Source organism: Canis lupus, chromosome X, assembly GCF_003254725.2.
Source record: "Canis lupus dingo isolate Sandy chromosome X, ASM325472v2, whole genome shotgun sequence".
Taxonomy (NCBI): Eukaryota; Metazoa; Chordata; class Mammalia; order Carnivora; family Canidae; genus Canis; species Canis lupus.
The window spans coordinates 2690478-2701659 of NC_064281.1; the positions used below are offsets into that span (position 1 = coordinate 2690478).

Consider the following 11182-nt stretch of genomic DNA (forward strand, 5'->3'; position numbering starts at 1 on the left):
CAACAATATTTCAAATTAGCTCGTAAGAATAGACTGATCTCGGTTATATTAATGCCTGAGACCATACTCTGGTGTGGGTCACTGAGAACTTTCATAAAGACATCGATTATGAGCTGAGTTATACTTATGGATTCATTTATAAAGACTAAGCACTTCTAACTGCAAATCGCATTGAGAAGTCACCATTTTTGGTTGGCTCCCTTTTCACTCACCATCTTCCCAAGGGTGTTCAGTTCCTTGCACACTGGACCAGGTGGGTTGAGGAATCAGATGAGACTCACGAAGAACTGATTAGTTATTGACAGAGAAGGCAGCCAACCTCCAAATGAGCTTCTAGGGTGTTTGGGAACCAGCTTGTTGTGGAGTCCCTAGGTGACCGGTTGTTGCCAGGGCAACTGAGTATGATGTAATGCATTATGACAGCTTCAACTTCACTTGGTCAGAACCAATGGGAATCTGGGTTTGCCTCACTCCTCTGGCACTGAACAGGCCAAGGATTTCACTGTTGTTTATGGTTTTGTTCAGTCTGTGCTTGCACAAAATCAGGGTGACCTTTCCAATTGCACCTAAATTCTCTTCCTTTCTTAGGACTAGCAAACCTTGACACCTTTCTACCTTCCCATACATTGGATTTCCTGCTTAAGATTATTAACCATTGATAGCTTTCTACCTTCCTATACATTGGATTTCCCATTTAGGCTTATCAAATATTGACACCTTTCTACCTTCCCATACATTGGATTTCCCATTTAGAGCAACAACCTGTTTCCCACCTTTCTTCCCAGTCCTTTCTTGAAACCTCTTGGTGAAGCCCGCATTATTGTTCCTGTTTGTATATGTGGTACTCTACCATTCCTGCTAAAGCGGTGTTAACTCTCATTGTTATAAATTAGGAAGGGAAAAAGGCAATCTTACTATTTAACAACAACAACAAAAAAAGATGAAATCCACCATCCCTATGGCTAAAATGCAGCAGCGTAAGATAATCCTATCAGAATATCCTCTTTGAGTTAGTGTTACTGTTCTTTTATTTTATCATGCTTACTTGAGGCAAATATTCTTTTAAGCCAGTAATTAACTATCAACCTGAAAGGTATCTACACTTGTCATCAGAGGAGATTCAATAGAGAAGTTGAGAAAGCAGTCATAAAACAAAGAGTAAAGGGCCACCTTTAGCTTCCACTCTGGGATCTTCATTACATTGGCTGCCCATTTTATAGATCTATATTCCAATTTTCGTATCCAAAATGAGGACTTGAGGGGCGCCTTGGTGGCTCAGTTGGTTAAGCATCTGCCTTTAGCTCAAGTCACGATCTCAGGGTCCTGGGATCAAGCCCCACATCAGGCTCTCTGCTCAGCAAGGTGTCTGCTTCTCCCTCCCCCTCTCCCCTTCATCCCCCTGACTCATGCTCTCTCAGATAAATAATAAAATCTTTTTTTCAAAAATGAGGCCTTAGATTACACTACTGAAGGCTTCACAGAGAAACGATGTTATGATTCCAGGTATTATTGTCTTTGTGACCTAAAGCAAATAATTTAGCTATTATTTTTCCATCTGCTTCCTATTAAACTGGCAAGTTTTCTGATTAATAGACTGGCTTGTCCATAGATTGATTTCAAGTACATTATACGAACGGAGATAATATAGATGGCAACCAGACAGTAAAACCTAGATGCATGGTCCTATAAGGAGTCAGAAAATTTCCACTTGTCATAATTTTGCAGGGACCCTACACAATGATATTTTATGATACTGTCATTTAACTAATACGCTCTTGAACTCAGACAACAAAAGAGATGTCAAAGAGGACTTTGTAGGTCTATCCAATGGACATGACGCCATGGCTGGTTTTGATTGCTTGCAGGTAAGGCATGAAGAGGTCCCAGGATGTTTACATGACAAGTGACAGGGAAGGACCCCTCCACAGAAAGCATGGAGTGTGGGGCAGTGATCATAAAGGCTGATGTGGAGCTCTAACAATATACAGACTCTCTCTATATTCATTTGTACATATAGAGTTGACCCTTGAACAATACGAGTTTCATGGTTGAAACTGGCAGATTTTTCTTGATATCTACAGGCAGATTTTTCTCAATATCTACAGTACAGAACTGTACATGTATTTTCTCTTACTTATGACTTTCTCAGTACCATTTTCTTTTCTGTAGCTTAGACCAGTACAAATAGGTGTGATTCGACTGTTTAGGATATCGGAAAGGCTTCCGGTCAACAGTGGGCTATTAGTAGATAGGTTTTGGGGGGAGTCAAGAGTGATATGTGGATTTTCGACTGTGTGGGAATTGGTGTCTGTAATCCCTGTGTTGTTCAAGCGTCAACTGTACATATTATTATAAAAGATTGGGGCGTGCCAGAGAAATGGAGGGTAGTGAGCATCTCCATCAGGTCAGTGTATCCTAACATAGAAGCATTAGCTTCAGGTCATGAATTGTGGACCAGGCTTAGAATTGTAGAGGTGAAACTTTGCTGCACAGAAGACAGGGGTGGGTGGGTGCCACATATGCCCTACGTGCACGTGGATATGAGAGAGGAGAGAGAGATTGAGAGAATGCTGGATAATTTGGAAACCAGAGAAGAATACCAAAATGCACATTAATAGTCATTGAATATTTTATACTCGTGCCATTTATTCAAAAAAGAACTCTAAAAATTCAGGCCGTATGTAAGGAGGAAAAGAAACAGGTCTGCTTTCTCTGGGAGACCTGGAAGGGTCTGTCCTCCCAATTACCCACAAAATGGCAGTCGATTTTTTTCATTCCTAGCCTAACTAATTGCAGCCTGTTTCTGTGTAGAAGTACAATAATTTGTCAAGAGATTTTCACATATGTTAGGTGGCAAAGTTGGTTTCTACCCATTTTGGTTTTTTCTTTTCCTCTCTTTGCAATATAATGATTTAAAAATGTGGCCCCAGGTCTAAGAACCCTGTAAAGTCCACAAAGTTTGAAGCACCAGATCAGCTACCAGAATTGGAACCTGGTGCGGATCATTTTTCCGGAGGGGTGACACCTGTGTCCTCCCATCTTGGGAAATAATTCATCCACTAATGAATGAAGGTTAATGGGAATGATACTATTTGGATTATTTTAGAAATATGGGTCTATGGTCAAAGTTCCAAAGATGCAGTTGGACCTTATAATTAATATCACTGATGCATATATTCACTGGATAATGCATGCATGTTTGCATTCTTCTCCAGAGAAAGAACCAAAATGATGGTGGTAAAAGCAATTACATTTTTTTGCAAAATTTACATTCGCATGCTTGTTTTTAAATTTCAGCAATTTCGGCAAATTTTAAGCTACGCATTGGCTGTCAAGTTTCAAGTTGTGTCTGAAAGCCTATCAAAGTACACACTTTGTTGTTTATGGTATCTGTTTGGATTAAATCATGTATTTCTGATTTAAGAGAATATTGCCAGATCTTGCTTGGCCTTGGGTAGGAATTCCTGAACAACCTAAGACAGGGTTGTTGTTGGGATCCAGAGAACTGGGTACAGTCTCTGTGCCTGCTTAACCACAGTCGTTTACTACAAGCAACAAACACTGGTACCCCATTCACATGCAACTATCACATCACCTAGATCTCTTTGGGGAAAGCATCATTCACTTGTATTTTTAACCATAAAGATAAAGAAAGCTGAAAAACAAAGCAAAACCCATAACAAAACACAAACTTGTCATACAAGGGACTCCAAGGAAATCCCTCTAAAATAAGATCTGGTCTACACTGCAGGCAATGAGGACACATGAAGGGAATATTTGTTGGGTGCTGGTTACACAGGGACCCAACTACACAATGAAGCTAATATACAATGCCCAGCAATGCCGCAGGGTTTAACAACAGCACATCAGCACATCATCAGCACAATGATGGATGTTCTTTGTTTTTTACGGAGATGTCTTGGTGCGTGGCCACTCATTTTTGCACAAACCATGCATCAACATCTTGCTTCGTATCTATGTAAGGCCTACTGTTGGCTGAAGGGCTTAGTCTGAGCCTTAGTCCCAGAGAGAGGAAGAAATGTGTGCATACAGGGGCCAGACCCAGGCATGCCAGCTGCCTGCCAATGTTGGTGTGTTTTCCTCCAGGGTCTTTACAAAAACCTCGGGGAGCATGTCCCGGCCAGCATTAGGAAATGAGGCAGAGAGCAGTCCAAGGGCTTCTGGCATTGGAGAAATAACCCAGATCCCAAGATCTGGAGAACGTCTCAGCTAGCAGAGCTGCCACACAGTGAGGGGTTGAGCACAGATCCTGATCATTACAGCACGACGCCATGAACAAACCTCAAGACTCAGACTGTGTATTATCTACATTCCCAACTCCCATGGAATCCTAACAGAGACCCAGTCCCTGAGAGAGACTCCACCCTTACCCATAACTGGAGTCACACTTCCTCCATGTAAATATCCAGTCTTGCCACACGTCCAAAACCTCTCCTGCAGTTTCTCCACCTCAGTACTATTGAAATTCTGAGCCAGAGATCGAAAAATCTGTGCATTGCAAGATGTTTGGGATCTACCCACTCAATGCCCCCAGCATTCCTTTCCAGTTGTGACAACCAAAAATACCTCCCGACATTGTCAAATATCCTCTGGATGGTGGAAGGAAAGACAAATGCATCCAGCTGGGAATCCCTATTCAAGCTCTACTCCTCATTCACTAGAGTCTGGTCACTGACACCCCGAAATGGTATATGCCCTTTAGGGCACCGGGCCCTTGACCCCATTCCCATGGTCAATAAATCAAGACTCTTGCAGAATCAAAGTCCGGAAGGTTGGACTCCCTGAAATGCTTGGAAATAAATGCCAGACCCTACTAAGGTCCTCTACCAATGGGAACTGACTTACAACTGCCTCTAGTCAATACTGAAACCTACAGGATTTCAGTAGAGGGAGAGTAAGAAATCAAGAACATCAGAGACATGGATAGAAGACCCCTGACCTACCAACCAAGAGCAAAGACCCCAGGCCGCACAAAGTGAGAGGGTGCAGGAACGGTGCAGCCAGGCCCCAAGTGGGTGGGGATTAGGTGTGAGCAGAGATGTCAGGTCAGGCGACACGGGGTAGTAATACTTCTTGGGCACAGGAGTTAGCAGACATAAAGTTTAGATGCATCTCATCCTCTCCCTGGATTGTTGAAAGGCCTTGCTGCTGCAGGGCATGTGGTGGGGAATGATGCTTATTCCCAGATGATCCAGCACAATACTTACAGTATTTACTTCACACGATACACATGATACAAAGTCATCTGCATTGTTCTAAATGCCAGTTTGGTATTTTAGCCATGATAGACCCCGATCCGGTCCAGTGGAAAACTTGAAGTGTTTCTTAAAACACTGGGGAATAAAGAATTCTCTCTTAACCTCTCCACATGTTTGTTAGAGATATTTTGCTGAAGAGTCTTGAGAAAGCACACTCTGTTCTCTCAAGCACTCCTGAATTCTTGGCAGGAAATAAATTTCCTCATTCTCATTCTGGGGGAGTAAACCTCCCTTGATCTGAAGCCCTGCGGCGTCCCAGGAGTCACTGGGGAAATCAGCTACCACCTCAGCTGCTCTGAAGCCAGCACGCCTGATAAAAATTAGGGACGGGATGAAGCTTGGCTCATGCAAATGCATCTTTAATAATCTTAAAGGTTATTTGCACGGTTTCTAAAATGTTGATAGTAAAATCGCTTTCGTCTGATTTATGTTTGCTGCGCTTCTTCAGGAATTCTGAAAAAAAATTTTTTAAAAAATTTATTAGGAAATGTTGCTACTTAGAAAGGTAATGAAAATGTTTATCTTTTTTTTAATTTTTATTTATTTATGATAGTCACAGAGAGAGAAAGAGAGAGAGGCAGAGACATAGGCAGAGGGAGAAGCAGGCTCCATGCACCAGGAGCCCGACGTGGGATTCGATCCCGGGTCTCCAGGATCGCGCCCTGGGCCAAGAGCAGGCGCCAAACCGCTGCGCCACCCAGGGATCCCGAAAATGTTTATCTTTGGCTTAAATACGACGCAGAAGATGCAGCAATTGTGATTATGTGTGCGTGTGTATATATATATATACAAAGAAAAAAATTATATACAAAGAAGAAAATCAGAAAGGGAGGTGGGCGGGGCTGTGGGTGACTGGGTGATGGGCACTGAGGGGGGCACTTGATGGGATGAGCACTGGGTGTTATTCTATATGTTGGCAAATTGAACACCAATAAAAAATAAATAAGAAAAAAAAGATCACAGGAAGTGAAAAAGAACAGAGAAGACAATTATATATAAATAATAAAATCATATACAAAGAAGAAAATTATATAAATTATATGCAATAATATACAATATATATATTATACAATATATAATATACAATGTATATACAATAATAAAATTATATACAAATGATAAAGTAATAAAATTGCTTTTTATATATACATGCACAGTATATGTATGCACACAGGCATAATATATGTAATATATGTATATACTATAACCATAGTATACTATAATTTTAATACACAGCATTATATGTATAACATACAACATATACTAATGTATGATACTTATTGCTTTAATATAATATAGTAGCTATTATATTATATACTTCATACAAAGTAAAATATACATCATATACATGTGTTACATGCATGTCCCTGTATACAGACTATGCAGGAGGGTCAGTAGTGTGTAGGTGGTGATTCGATACCCCGATTTTCATTTATTTAACATGAACACTTCATCGTTTTGCTGATGGTACCCTGGCAGGTGCAGCCGAAGCACGAGAGGCATTTGTCTTTTCCCTTACACGCAAGGATGTTTGGCTTTCAAGGCTTTTCATCTGTTTCATATTGAAGTGCTCTTGAGCGCTGTAAGAAAAGTCCTTGGCAATTGTGAAAGCCCCCGTGGTACCCACTAATGAAGCAGGGGTAGATATTCCATCATTGTGTGGTTGCGAAGAAATCAAAGTTAGTGGTTCCCAAAGCATGGGCAGGTGATGTGGGAAATGGTTCCTTCAATGCCTGGAATGCACAGAGCACTCAAGACATGTTGGTGGAAGGGATGCCTGGGTGGCTCAGTGGTTGAGCGTCTGGCCCAGGGCATGACCCCAGGGTCCTGGGATTGAGTCCCGCATGGGGCTCCCTGCAGGGAACCTGCTTCTCCCTCTGCCTATGCGTCTCCACCTCTGTATCTGTGTCTCTCATGAGTAAATAAATAAAATCTTAAAAAAAATGAATAAATAAAAGACATGTCGGTGGAAGGAACGAATCCATGATACAAATGAACGAAAGCATTTTTGATGTTACAGGAAACTCACGCAGAAATTCCTGGAAGGGGAAAATAGGTTTGAATATGAAAAGGAAGTCTCATCACTGATGCTTTTCAAAGCCACCTGGATGGGTTTAGAGAGTCTAATACAAAGAGAGGAATCCCAAGAAGCCATGTGTTCTGAAAGGGTTTGCTTTGCTGTGATGCCAGAGTGTCTGCAAAGGATGAGGGACGTGTGATGACTGAAGCAAAGAACTGATCTGAGACGTCTGAAGGATGTGTCAAGGACGAGGGGGAAAAGTTGCTCAAGAGGCTTCAAGGAGCAGAGAAATTCGAGGATCAGTAGAAAATCTCCTTGTCTGAGGAGACAGGAGTCGCTGGTGTGAGTCAGGCTGATGGAGTCCTGAAGCCACGCGCGGATGAGTTTGTCCAGTTGTGATTCTTCCTGGAGTCCAAGATGGTACCTGGCATGGAAAACCATTTGGCTGTGTTTCCAGTCCCAGCTTCACTGCCTCGGGGGAGCTCACAGGCATTGTGTACCTTATCGTGTGTGCGTGTGTGTGTGTGTTTGCGTGTCTTTGAGTGTGTGTGTTCATGTGTGCATGTGTATTCATCTAAAATATGGGGTCTCGTACTAGCACATGACTCCGAACACATAGAGGAAGATCAAATGCAGAGGGTTTTAGATCAGATTGTCAGGATCCAAAGTAAAATAACATGGGTTTTTGGCAAAGCTGTTGGTAGACGAGCAGAGTCCCTCATCTATTTTTTGGCAAGAGGGAACAAAGAAGTGTGAGCTCTCTGGGAAGCCATATGGGAAATCCGTCAGAAAGAGAAGGACACTGGCTGACCGAATCAACAGTGTTCCTTTGAACGCTTGCCCGGTCGGTACACCGGCACTTGTGCAAAGTGACTGGGTTCAGAAAGCACGACCCCACACAGGGCCCCATGGCACACCCAATATTTTCAACTGAAGGAATGTGAGAGATGGCAGGTGCAGCAAGGACTCTCTGATGTTTCCGTGAAGCAGCTTGAGATACCCCCCGGTGAGAGGTGCCCTCGCTAAACCCAGAAGAAAGGAGCATCCTTACATGCAAGACACAAGGATGGCAAGAGGGATCCGAGAACCCATCTCGCTAACGTTCCCTGGTTTACCACACTGAGCTCATACCCCGCTGTCCTATCACTTCCGTGCACGACTGTCCACTCTTCATCAAGCTCAGTACAAAAGTGTTTTGGGACACCTGGGTGGCTCAGTGGTGAGCATCTGCCTTAGGCTCACAGCATGACCCTGGGGTCCTGGGATTAAGTCCCATATCAGGCTCCCCACAGGGAGCCTGCTTCTCCCTCTGCCTGTGTTTCTCTGCCTCTTTCTGTGTCTCTCGTGAATAAATAAAATCTTAAAAAAAAATGAAAAATGTTTCTGAGGGTCTTCACTTCCTGAGGAAGTCTCTCATGTCATGAAAAATTCACATTGCATATGTGTGTATGCTTTTCTCTCAGGAATCCCTCTGTTCTTACAAAGGCAGAGCTGAAAACCTGGAAGTGTAGCAAGAGAAAACGTTTTTCTTCCCTTACAGAAGTGACGTGTGCACCGTGCACACTTTCTGCCATGACAAGAGCCCAGACACCTAGGAGGATCCATCTAAGCAATGGAATACTATGTGGGTGAGAAAAAGGAAATGAGAAATCATCTTATGAAGGGATCCAAAAAGATGCTCAAGAGATTTGGGGAATTAAAGTGCACATCTGAATTTTGAATGAACAGGATGAATGAAAATGTATGTATATATTTGTACACTTATTCTTATGCATGCTTATTTATTTATTTTTTAAGATTTTATTTACTTGAGAGAACAAACATCAACAGGGGAGGAGCAGATGGAGAGGAGAAGAGTCTCCACTGAGCAGGGAGCCTGATGTGTGGCTCAAATCCCAGGACCCAGATCATGACCTGAGCTGAAGGCAGATGCTTAACCAACTGAGCCATCCAGGTGCCCCTTTTCCACCTATTTAAATATACATGTTTATTCTATTTACAGGCATATTCATGTTTGATGATAAGTACATAAAAAATACTGGGGCAGGGGATCCCTGGGTGGCGCAGCGATTTAGTGCCTGCCTTTGGCCCAGGGTGCGATCCTGGAGTCCCGGGATCGAGTCCCGCATCGGGCTCCGGGTGCATGGAGCCTGCTTCTCCCTCTGCCTGTGTCTCTGCCTCTCTCTCTCTCTCTCTCTATGTCTATCATGAATAAATAAATAAATTAATTAAAAAAATACTGGGACAATATACAAAAATGTACAAAATTACCTAATGGGGTCCACGGGAGTGTCTGTATGGGTCACGTACAGAGGCCAGTCTTCCCAATGTATATTGATTTACACGTTTGTTTTTATATTTTGCAACATGAAAGTACTGCCTTTAAAATAAATTTTATTTTATTTTATTTATTTTTTTTTTTTAAGAATTTTATTTATTTATTCATGGGAGACACAGAGAGAGAGAGAGAGAGAGAGAGGCAGAGACACAGGCAGAGGGAGAAGCAGGCTCCATGCAGGGAGCCCGATGTGGGACTCGATCCCGGGTCTCCAGGATCGCACCCCAGGCTTCAGGCTGTGCTAAACTGCTGCGCCACTGGGGCGGCCCTAAAATAAATTTTAAAGACATATTTTAGGAGCGACACAAGCTTATTAACTGTTTTGGATGTTTGTAATGTCAGATTTAGGGATTCAACGTTAAAAAAAAAACAAACAAACAACAAAACAACAAACATGAAGAATTACCAAAAGGCAATGTTTGGAATTTAGACTCTGGTAAGTCCCCAAACCATAAGATCTTTCTGCATTTGGCACTTTGGAAAAAACAAGACTGTCAGAAATCATCAGTGATTGTGTATAAGGTCATACGCCTCAGATTGACTCTCATGTCACTAGGTGACTATAATCTTGTAAACCGCATTATCTTTAAAAAAGTTACTCAGTGCACGCAAGAGTTTACCAAGCAGTTACTCTTATTACGAGGCTTTTGGTGGATGAAACGATCGCATGTAATGTTCCTTAAAGTCCGCTGGTGAGTGCGTAATGGAGCGAACTTCTCCTTCAACACTTTGGAAACGAGGTCTACAAAGACGCTGTGAATGGCTTCATGGAAGGAGAGCTCCCCGGCATTTCACAGAAAGGCAAAACCCTACAAAATGGACCCCAATTTATTCCTATTTGACGACCGTGTGTAAAAAAACAAGGCCATTTAATTCAAAGCTATATTCTTCGCCGAAACAGCTAAAATGCATGTTATTCTAGAATAATAGAATATTTTGTTTCACTTTGCCCTGGAGAATTGCTAGGTGTTTTGTTTCAGCGACGGCCAGTATCCTTAGTGCAGAATTTCATTCCAATAGTACAATTATTGCTCAAGACCGAGTGGCCACAATTCCACAAATATTACTTAAACCGAACATTTGCGGCAACGACAAAAAGAAGGATCTGCTTTAATACGGCCAACATTTGCTTTGAAATGAGTTAACTCTCTACTTGATGATTAGGGGAAAATGTGTTTTTTTCTTGTTTGATGAAAGAATCCTTTTTTTAAAAAAATAGTTTTAAAATATATTTGAGAGGGAGAGAGAGAGCGAGAAGAGCAGAAGAGCAGGGAGATGGAGAAGCAGAGTCCTCGTGGAGCAGGGAGCCTGATGTGGGACTCGGTCCCAGGGCCCCGAGATCATGATCTGAACCAAAGGCTGATGCTTCATCAACTGAGCCACCCAGGTGCCATATAATCTGCATTTTATTTTATTTCATTTTAAGACTATATTTTGAACAAGTCGTCCAGAGGGCTCGATTCTGGCATCGATATCTGATTTGTGCTGATTTAAACTAAACCATTCACCTCCTCTTCTTACCTCCTATCCTGGGCCCTGGAGGTC

General features: G+C 42.3%; 1 long non-coding RNA gene across 2 annotated transcripts in view; it reads right to left on the bottom strand.

Moving 5' to 3' along the window:
• The window catches only part of LOC125754672 (uncharacterized), an 81441-nt gene extending 81061 nt beyond the window's left edge, over positions 1–380 (bottom strand). For both annotated transcript variants that reach the window (XR_007409412.1, XR_007409411.1), the window contains exon 1: positions 213–380. This is a non-coding gene — a long non-coding RNA (uncharacterized LOC125754672). The remainder of the gene's footprint in view (positions 1–212) is intronic.
• Positions 381–11182: the final 10802 nt, after the last annotated feature.